The following is a 10,787-nucleotide window of genomic DNA, read 5'->3' as shown; positions in this document are numbered from 1 at the left end:
CTCTCAGAGTTCATCTGTTGATACAACTTCAGATTTCTGCAGAGTTGGGAGGGAAGGGAGTGAAAGGAGATTGCAAGGTCACAGAAAATTTCATAGCATTCTCTTGGTGACTCTCAGATCATTTTCTTGGTCATTTAGAGCATTTTGATGTCAAAACCAAAATGAACTCTGATAGCAGTGATGCTCAGCCACGATTCACACTTCTTTTTTCATGGTTATTTTCATAGCACAAAAATACCTGTTGACAAAAGCCATTCACTTCCTACCGAGTGCTTCAGCAATACACAGCATTCCAAGCTGAACCTGCTACAAAACTAGGCTTCCTCAACTTAAAACTGTCTAAGAACAGAAATTAAAGATCTTAAAAGGGAGAGAAACCCAGCAACTCCCACTGAACATCTCAGAGAGCCTTGTTCTTGACTGAGTTGGTCACTGAGGTGACTCCTTTTGCTGCTTGCTATTTTACTGTACAACTCTAAAGGTAGGTCAAGAGGGAAAGAGTGGCTGAGATGGCCTTCCTGAAACCCCAAAGCTGTGTGTGAAAGAAGACACAGATGAGATCAAAAGTGAATGTCTTGTCTTGGGAGGCAGAGCTAAAATATGGTAGAATTCCCACAGTGGAAGTGTGAAGTTCCAGAGAGGACACAGAGGGCATCAGACAAACAGATCCTCTCAGATGTCTCAGGAGTTTGCTCCTCACAGCCTTGAAATGATGGGCTCATCTGAAGGGTGATGTGGCTATGACTGATGAGAACTGAGCAAATGGAAGGGCTGGTAGGGATGAAAGTAACCTTACATGAAAAAAAAATAGATCATTATAGGGTAAGAAAGGCAGAAACTTCAGCTCTGGAAGTCTACAAGCTGTACAGGATTAATATAAACTTTATACACTCCTGCTAAGAAGGTCAGAAGACAGTGAAGGGAAATTGAAAAACATGATACATTTTTAATGGTTTTAAAAATAATTTCATTCTGTTCCCCATGTGAAAAGCCAGTTCACTTATTTAAATGTCCATGATGTACTGACTGAAAAAGTTGTGTTAGAAACTAGTATTTAAAATTATTTACTTAATTTCAGACTTTTTCAAGTGAATATAAAGAAATTATGAAAAATTCCAAACTTTCTTAAAACACATTTTACTTCTGGGGAATATTGCAATATATTCTGCATTTAGCTTTAAATTGTACTGATTCTGTTAAGGTATCTTCTATCATGCTTGAAATTAATTATGAAAGAGTTACAGATGTGCACTGGCACCCAGAAATCCTGGCACAGTCCCCTCCCTTTTTATCTCAAGAAAACTTCCTCCCAATGAATTCATCTCAAAATGCCATTCTAGGAATCTGAGGGTTTGATATCCTTTGTGGAAATTAAATTACATTTTTTTTTTTAATAAAGCTCTATCCATTACATATTCTGTTGCACAGGATCCACCCCCTGGCAGGAGTCCTCTGGTGCCAAAACTAAACAACTGAGGTTAATATGACAGCACTTGTCTCTGCACCACCAGTCTCTGGTGAGCATAAGTTAAGACTTTTAACATCAATTTTTCCACACAGGTTTTGCATTTAATTATAGAGTAAGGTCACTGTGTTTTCCAAGAGCAATCATCTTACAGATATGTTATTCTGGAGCCAGCCTTCATTCCGTGTGACACATGCTGGTTATGCACTAGGAAATAGAGCTATAATGAGGCTGGGGAAAAATACACTGGAATCCGAAGTGATGCCAGCTAAGAAAGAGCTTATTTCTACTTTATGATTATTATTATATTTAATAAACAAGCTTTTATGCCTCCAGAAGAAAGAAACAAACAGGAGCTTTATAGGATAGATAAAAAAGCTTTACATAAAAATGTGTTTACTGAGTTACAACTACCTTCCTTTTTGTGCTAAAATAAAAAATAAAATAAAATTAAAAAGCAGGCTGAAACAAATTAAGATGCTTACAATTGTGATGTGAAGAGGAACAAAAGCCTCTTAAAGGTAGAAGACAAGGGAATATTCCAGGTAGTGTCTTATGAGCAGGTTTTGCCAGGATCCAGAATTTTGTATAAAGTGCATCATGAGTTCTTTTGGTTGACTGTTGGACCAATTTAGAGATCCATTGAAGGACCTGAGAAAACTGCAAAATATTGCTGATAAATTTTGGGTTTGGACTATTTCTGACACCATCTCATCAGCCTTCTTAGAAAGATTTCTCAGGCATGTCCTTTGAAGCTGAGGCTGCAGAGGTGGGGAGGATCCCCCCCTGCTGGGGCAGCCCTGAGCATGGCAGAGCTGGTGTTGATTAAGAAAGCTGAGATCTGGGGCTGAGCATCCCTCACTGAACTCTTCATTGCACTTCTGCTGCCTTATTCATCTCTCTTACCTAACAATTATATCCTGACTAAGGATGGGGCTTTGTGGCACAGCAGAGGGTGGAAATCACCAAAATTTCTGAAGCATGATTGAGCCTTAAGCCCTCTTACAGTGTAGAGCTACTTTTTGTTGTTGTTGTTGCTTTTTTGTTTTCCTAAAGTGTTATAATTGCCTCAAAAAGTGATCAAAGCTTCACATGTTGCAACAGGAGCTCTGAAGATTTCAAAGCTGATTTCTATGATGGACATATTTTCAGTGTCCTTGCTGCTCTGTTTCAAGACAAAACCTGCCACTGCTCTTTCAGTATAAATAAATAATCCGAGTTTCATTTTTCAGTTCCCAAATTATATAAAAATTATCTTGAAATAGAGAAGATCTCATTGCTATTTTCTACACTTTCCCACCTCTCTGGCTCACCATAGGCTAATACCAAGCCAAGTGTACATTCTGAGCTCTTTAATATCCAGGTATGCCTTTCCTCATTTCTTGTGCCCACCCAGTAAGAGTATGGATTCTATAGGTGAATGCATCCCTGAGCAATTTACATTGTTTTATAAGGAACTGATTCCAGGAAAAGTATCAGGAAAAATACCCATTCAAAATTTGGGCAAGGTCAAAGCTTTGTTAGGCGTATATAATGTACATCTATGGGTTTCAATGTGCATTTCTATTTTATGTTTCTTGTCATAAAAAGACATTGCGTAGATTACTTTGTACATTCTTGCTGCACTATAGAGATGCATTCTTTAGTATTTTCCATAATACACTTCACATCTGGAGGATATTATTTGCATAACAAGTTTCTGCCAAGACCAGCGTTTTAAACTAAATTCCAAGAATATTAACTCACAGCGGAATTTTATAGCAAGCTCCTTGTGACAACTTCTCAAAAACAAAAACATTTCCTAAGCAAATATGCTGATTTCTGGGCTGTACCTGGAAACAAAGCTTCTGAGGGCAGAAGCAATCTGTTTGGAAGCTGACTGTGTTCCTGTGAAGATGCAAACTCAGTGCCAATTCGGTTTTACCCTTAATTAATTTGCAGACTGTATCAGCCAGCCCAGTGAAACAGCAGCATCCAAGAGGCTTAAGCTCCCCAAGTTCCAGTGACACAGAGCCCCACAGCCAGACCTGGAATCCTCAAGAGCCTCACAGACTGTGACTCACATGGCCCCTGATCCTTTTGCCAACTTTGATTCTGACCTGCCCTTCAAATTATTACAAATCATTCTGGCCCTTCTTCAGCAAAAGAACAAGACAAAGCTAATCTTCTATTATCAAAGCATTTTTCCATCACGGTTTTGACACAAATTCTTCTTTACTTTTAGCATGACCTGGCACAGCAAGGAAGTCTTCTGACAAAAACACTGCTCTGAGGAAAGCTTTAAAATTTGTTTTTCTCGTGCATGTCTTTGTATCTTTTCTTTTCTAACTTCAGTTTTACATGATTATTTCCATTCTCAAGAACTTCCAAGCTTGTATGTGATCTGCATATTAAGGTTTCCAATTCTAGAAACACAAATCCTTCCTTTGCATCTGTAGCAAACCAATATCAGCACTTATTACTACTGTCAAGTAATTAATCTCTCACTTCATTACAAAACCAAGAGAAACTAAAAAAAATAAATGAAATAAAAACAAACACAAACACAAAAACCTCATGGTAGCAATCTGAACAATTAAAAAAAAATAGGAAACTTTTAAAATTTCTAAATTAACAGGACCATTGCAATCCTTTAGTTATAGAATAGCTTCATTGTGCTAACATATAATCTGTTATAAACCAATTCCTATGTCTAAAACTTCCTTACTTGCATTTTTACAAGAACTTCTCCTGAAGATGTCAAAGCCCTAAATAAATTGGCACTACAATATAGTCTGGGAAAATAACAGAAAAAAAAAAAAAAAAAAGAAAGATATTTAAAATATTGTAACTAAAACTCGAGAGATTAATTTCATTTTATTTTAGTTCGCATGCTAGAATAAATCCAGTATCCCATATTGTTTTAGTAAGAATAGGTATGTTATCACTTTCTCATAGCCTTGTTGTCAAATAAAAAAAAAAATCCTTTCAGAAAAAAACCACAATAATTTAGAAAGAAATTACATCTGTGGGAAACAAACAGAAAAAATTATCTCTGTCATGAGGAGATTTTTCCTTAACTAACCATTTTGGAGTCCTAGAAAATCCAGGAAAATTCTTGCTGATATTCTGCTGCTAAAAAGTTGCCATGGTGTTGGGTTTTACTGCTGGCTTTCATCTCCTGCATGAATGTGCAGCATTTTCGATTCTCCATATGGGCTGTGTTCATTAAACTAGTCAAAGATGACAATAATATCCCAACAAATCGTTGTAGAATTTTAAAGAATAAGAAGCAACATTAAGAAACATCCTAAAAGCACAGACCTGAGCAATTAAAGCTGATTAGCAGCCGTTTCAAATATGCATATGCACGCCAGATTTATGTGTATATGCATTTTGGAAGGTGTTCTGTATTATTCTGCAATAGCCAAAATTATTATTGCTTACAAGTAATGGTTTCTCCTTGTTTATAGGTGCTGCAGACTTTAATAGAGCAACATTTTAGCCTTTTTATGCTAGAGGTTATCAAGAGCAGGGAGATATGGAGAGCAGAAAGACCAAGGCTATTAGCTGTGGTCTGATATCAGATATCTATTCTTCAACTCCAAATCTTTCCTGTCCTAGCTTTCCCTCCCTACAAAGGGTCTTTGTCCTCACCAGTCATTTAAGCATAGTCCAACATTTTCTGAAGCTTGCTTTTGAACCACCTGCAAGCAGTATTTTTGGATTTCTGAGTAATATCTGCTGGCAGTGCTGTAATCTTGTTGTGCCATGCTAATCAAGGCTTTGGTCTTCATGGCTGCAGACTCACAGAGCACCCTGAGCCTGGCTGCACACAGGCAGAGAGCCTGTCCTGGGGAGTCTCAGTGAGCTAATCCTTTCCCCTGCACTGCCTGAGACCAGACTGTCCAACCTAGTCCAATCCTTGGACATCATCACTGGAAGCCTCGGTAAGGCAGGATGTGAGAACCTGGATGTGTTCAGTGTGCTCTTGTTAATTACTGACAGTTACCCCAAAAGACAGCTCAACTTTGTCCCAGTTTTCACCCAGTGCCTCAGAGTCACTCAGGACACAGTGTCACCCACTCTGGAACACTGTGGAATACATTCTGCTGCTACTTGCAGCCTAATTAAGCTTTTCCTCTTGGTGGAAAACCCATCTAGATGTCAGAGTGCCCATGCCCGATTAATTCCTGTGGGAGCTGAAAGAATGGGAACTGTACGAAGAACACAAATTTTAACCAGTCAGCACACACAATTTTGTTTTCTTGGCTCACTTGCTTGGTTAAACATGAGTGGCAGCTGCAAATTGAGTTGTTGCTGACACATCTGAAGAAACAAACCAAAGCATTTTTACTAATTTCAATAAGTTTAAATGATTCTACATGAGAGAAAGAAAACATAACAGAAGGAAATTTTTCTATCAGCAGCCAAATTGAATAGCCTTGATAGTTTCCAGAACAGACACAGCTTCATGACACCATGAACCAAGCAAATAAACACAAGTCCTTGCTGGAAATGACACATTAGTGCTGTCTGAATTCATTAAGGTCTCCATGGAAAATTGAGATAATTCTCAATTTTGTTGTTGGGGGTACAGAAGAGGCAGAACTTCTTCTCAGACGAAACAATACACATCAAACCCCCTCTGCCAGCTGACAATAAAAGAAATCATAATCAGGCATCTCCAAAGAAACATGTTTTTCTTTCCTAAGAACTGTTTACTTTATTGAGTAGAAGGCTTCAGCTCTGAGAGATTTATATTCTGTTCTTTTTTCCTTCCACCAAATGTCAGTCACTTCAGATACTCTGAATTCCTGCACAGAAAATATGCTTCTGACTCCATATTATACTGAAATGATTAATTTCTATGGGAATAACAAAAAAAAAATGCAACCATACAAAATAACAGTTACAATAATCACCCATATTTCCGTGTATACAGAGCTTTATCTTTTGGTATATGCAAAGATTCCCAGTGGGATATTTCCTTGTGTGCAACAGAAATGCTAACCCAGAACTAGTGGTGAAAGTTTGTGTGTGTATGTGTGAGTAAAGAGAGAGGGAGGTCTTTCATGAAGGTCTCTTGTATTTCTATTAGGACAACAATTTAAAATGACATTTTTTTAATTCAACTTGAGGCATTTGTAGATAACTCTTTTCTCTCCTTACTCTTTTAGAGAAATCACCAAAATTGGACCACAGTGGTTTCCAGAAAATCTCAGTAGGAAATCCCTTCATTATCAGCTGCTGGAAAATTATGCTTACATCTTAAAATATAGCCCAAGAAATGCAAAATTTTGGTTAACCACAAATCACAGAAAACTAGGTCTGTCAAAGTCCTTTGTAATTTAGCTACTTTAGGTATCTCTCATGGGATATCTGCTACTCCATTCCAGATCATTTTCAAAACTTCTCCTGAGGATCTGCAGTGGTGAGATTCCAGCTCCTCAACTTGCCTTTACAAGCTCAGGTTTGAAAGTCTGCTCCAACATGCTTAGGTATTTACTTTTCTCCATTATTTGTAATCTCAGGGTTGAAAACTCAGTAAACAAGAGAAATTTCCTGTGGGAGATGGGAGGCTTGTTAATGAGTTAGCTGAAGGCAGGGGTCTTTACAGCCTTCTAGACCTGACCTGTTTCATAATTCAACTTGGATTATGGACTTTGCTATCACTATTTTTCTTGGGATATTTCCTAGCTGAGCACAAATAATTGTTTTTACCTTTCTCCTGCAGGAATCCTTAATGCTGACCCCTACTGTGACCAGCTGGCCATCTTTCCATCTTTTTCTCCTAGAGACTGCCTTTACTTGAGGAAAAGCAGCATTTGCAGGTGGAATTTTACAAATAAGGACAGAGGCAAGTAATAGCACCATTCTTGCATCTTTCTTCCACACCACAGGAAAATCCACCCTTCTAACATTTCTAGCCCAGTTGGATGCAAAAAAAATTAGAGATCTCACAGGAGAAGCTGAGATCAAGATCTTCAAATTGTTGGGTATTTGAAATAAATATCTCTTGAGCCAGCCCAGCAGTGAACTTTTCTTGAGTTATTCCCTTTCATAAATTCTGACACCTTTTTGCAGCAGCAAAAGCCACCACTGCTCATGCTGCTAACACAAAAATCCAAATAAGGGGGAGAGATTTGATCTGCAGTTCCTTGACATCTAAAGCCCAATTAAGTTTTACTATCTGTAGAACTACATCAGGTTCATTGTTTTCTCTTTGGCCAATCCAGGTTTGGGTGCACTAAACCTGGATTGAGTTTTAGTCAGAGTTTGTAACAATCTGAGGAAGGAAATCCCTCCATCTATCCCACTCATATTCTTGGCAATTCTGGGGGTCATATTTGAGATTCTCCCTGAGTCTCAGGGCATGGACTGGATCCAGCTGGAAGTCCCCTGATTTCTGATATATTCAGTGCTGCTCCAGTGCCAGCTCTGACTGTTGTTAACAAATGCTGGTCTTCAGGCTATCAGATCTGCCATGGAGGTGATTCCTCCACGTAAATCATAATAAATGGTGCCCATGAACACAAATATACTTGACCCACTTGTGATAAGTATATTTCAGGACCAATTATTTATCTCCCTCTAACTTTTATAGTTTGATTTAGCTGAGGAAAAAAATGCTGTAGGGGATGAACAGTCTTGAAAGTCTCACTTTATAAATTGCTGTATAATAATTACAGCCCAATTAAAATTCAGTGTTACTCTCTTCATTAATTATCATCTCAAGCCTTGCAAATAAATTGGGAGAGACTGCTGTTCTGTAGAACATGCAGCTATCCCCCACCTGCCTTGACTTTGAGAGAACCATGGCTGAGTTATGTGCTTCAAAAATAGAGATTACAGTTGGAAGAACCCATGGTTTGCACTCTCAGCCTCCCAACCACTCCATTCCATGGTTCACAAACACTCCAAACTCACCAGCAGGTGCAATCAGAGTTCTCTTACTTCAGAGGGTATCAAGAACTCTAGGTCCTGTGAGCAGCAGTGCAAGTGGAGGCCATGGGATGAGGATTCACAAAGCTGGTGACAGGACAGCTAAGCCCACAGCAAAACACCAAGGCTGCACAGTCGTGTTCAGACACTGCATGAACTCAGCCTGCTCCTTATAAAACAGCAACAACTCACTACTTCAGCCTTAATTTGTCAAGATGTTTCCCCTTCCTTCTGGGACCTACCTAAAGGCACAATAAAACCTGCATGGAACTCAACAGTGCTGGCAGGGGATGAGAAGATCACAAGCCCAGTCTGAAGGGCCAAGAACTCACAAATTCAGGCTGTGCTTACAAACACAGCAACACAGGAACTCATTGCAATTTAACAACTTAGAAATTCTTAAATTCCCAAGGATGCAATAATTTATCATATATTATTATACACCCTTGCATTTCACAAAGAATTACTTCAAGTGCTTCAAATGCTATGATGCTAGTGCTTGCTAAGGCTGTTAATGCCAAAGTCTCTCTGAGTGCTATGCAGGAATTGTGAGGAATCAGGCCAACATCAATACATTTGTCAGTTATGGCCACTGTAATTTTCCCTAGTACAAAGAAAATGCCCCCACATATTGCTGCCCTGTGCCACACATACATTATTGGCCCAACCAAAACTCAATCATCCTTCCTTGCACCAAAAAATATGGCCACAAACTGAGCAAAAATACCATTTCTCTTAAAACCTTCTCATTCCACAACCAATTCAAATATGATGTTGTTTGGCAGGCTCCCCATTTAGACTGATCATGTATTGTGTTGCACTAATGCTTGTACCATCCAAAGTACCTGTTTCACTAATTCGGAGTTTATCCATTTTAGTTGGTCCAATGCACTATTCCATCTCTAATTAAATGGGTAAAATCATAGTACATTAGCTCTGTAATATCTTTTTCCTGTGAGTAAAAAACATAAAAGCACCAAGGGCTGTTTCTTCCTGTTAAAACACAACATGGATCTAACCTCAAGTGAGATGTTTTCCAGCAGCTTGACTCTTATTCCAAATTAGTTGCCACATCCTTTGCACAGGTGCTGAATGCCCAAAAGGATTCTATTATCATTAGAAGAAATGTCTAAGCTATAATAAGAGAACAATGTGTTACAAAAGGGACTGTAGTAACAGAACGACTAAACAGATGCGTAATTTCAAAGCTATTCTGCCTTCATAACATCTGCCAATTCCTCTGCTGTGCTTGGAAAGCAAAGATCAAAGTGTCTCTGGCTGGGGCAGGCTGGAAGGGGGACCATGACAACACGCAGGGCATGAGCTGATCCAGGCTGAGGCTTGCAGGGAAGAGTTTCAGGAGCCCCCTGACCACCCCCACCCCATGAACTGAACGGAGGGTGGCTGTGAGAATGGGTTTGGACATGATGCTGTGGTATCTCACACTTCCCTGAAGGGATTCCTATGAGTTCCTCTTTGCCTTCATGCTGGCCAACACCCCAGTGCAGTGTTTAATGCTTTCAGACAATTATTGAACATGAGAACATGGATCTGTATTTGACATGCTGAGCACATTCATTGGTTTTCTTTTTTCCCCCTTTCCTACTTTGCTTGCTGCTCTGTACCTATGTTTTAAATATGCTTTCTATCCATCAAAGGGCTAATAGTTATTCTGAATTATACATGATTCCCAGGGACTGGCAGACCTTTCTTCTTCTATATGTATATACAAAACAAAAATAAAACTCAAAAGAAATGTCAGCGATAATTAGACACAACAGTGTCATATATATGAGATCCATCAGGTAGCATATGTAAAGTGATATCCCCAATTATCAAAGTACTCCTTTCTAGTCCCAAACTGATTTTCATTTCTTCCTCTCTGGCACTGGAGCAGCAGGGTTTGGAATCTTGCTGCTTTTTCTTTTAACTTTACATCGGTTATATATTTGGGCAACATAAAGGTTGATTTTACATTTCTTTCAGCATACAGTCAATCAACAAAATCAGCATGTCTTCCAGAAACAGAGTTAGCTTTCCATCTTCCCTCAGAGGGTCTGTAAAATGCAATTAATGTTTGCAAAGCTCAAGAATATTCTTGCATAGAAAGTGCTAACTTACTGCCAAGTATTTATTCCAATCAGTGCAGCTTCTGCCCGAGTTCCCAGATGTGGCTCAGGGATTCAAAAAGAAGCATTGACACACAAATGAATAACAGCTGAGGACTTTCAATGCACAACCCAGAAAGAGATTCCAAAACATCTACCCCAGAACTACTGAACTCTGTAAGAACAAAACTCACCAAGCTGTTTCCTTCTGACCTCAGATCCCTCAGACATGAGGAGCTGGGATGCTGAACATTTTCTGAGCTGCTTAGCTCAGGCCTGAAAAGATGCAC

Source organism: Erithacus rubecula (genome assembly GCF_903797595.1).
Source record: "Erithacus rubecula genome assembly, chromosome: 9".
NCBI classification, from domain to species: Eukaryota; Metazoa; Chordata; class Aves; order Passeriformes; family Muscicapidae; genus Erithacus; species Erithacus rubecula.
This window is presented reverse-complemented; position numbering follows the sequence as displayed.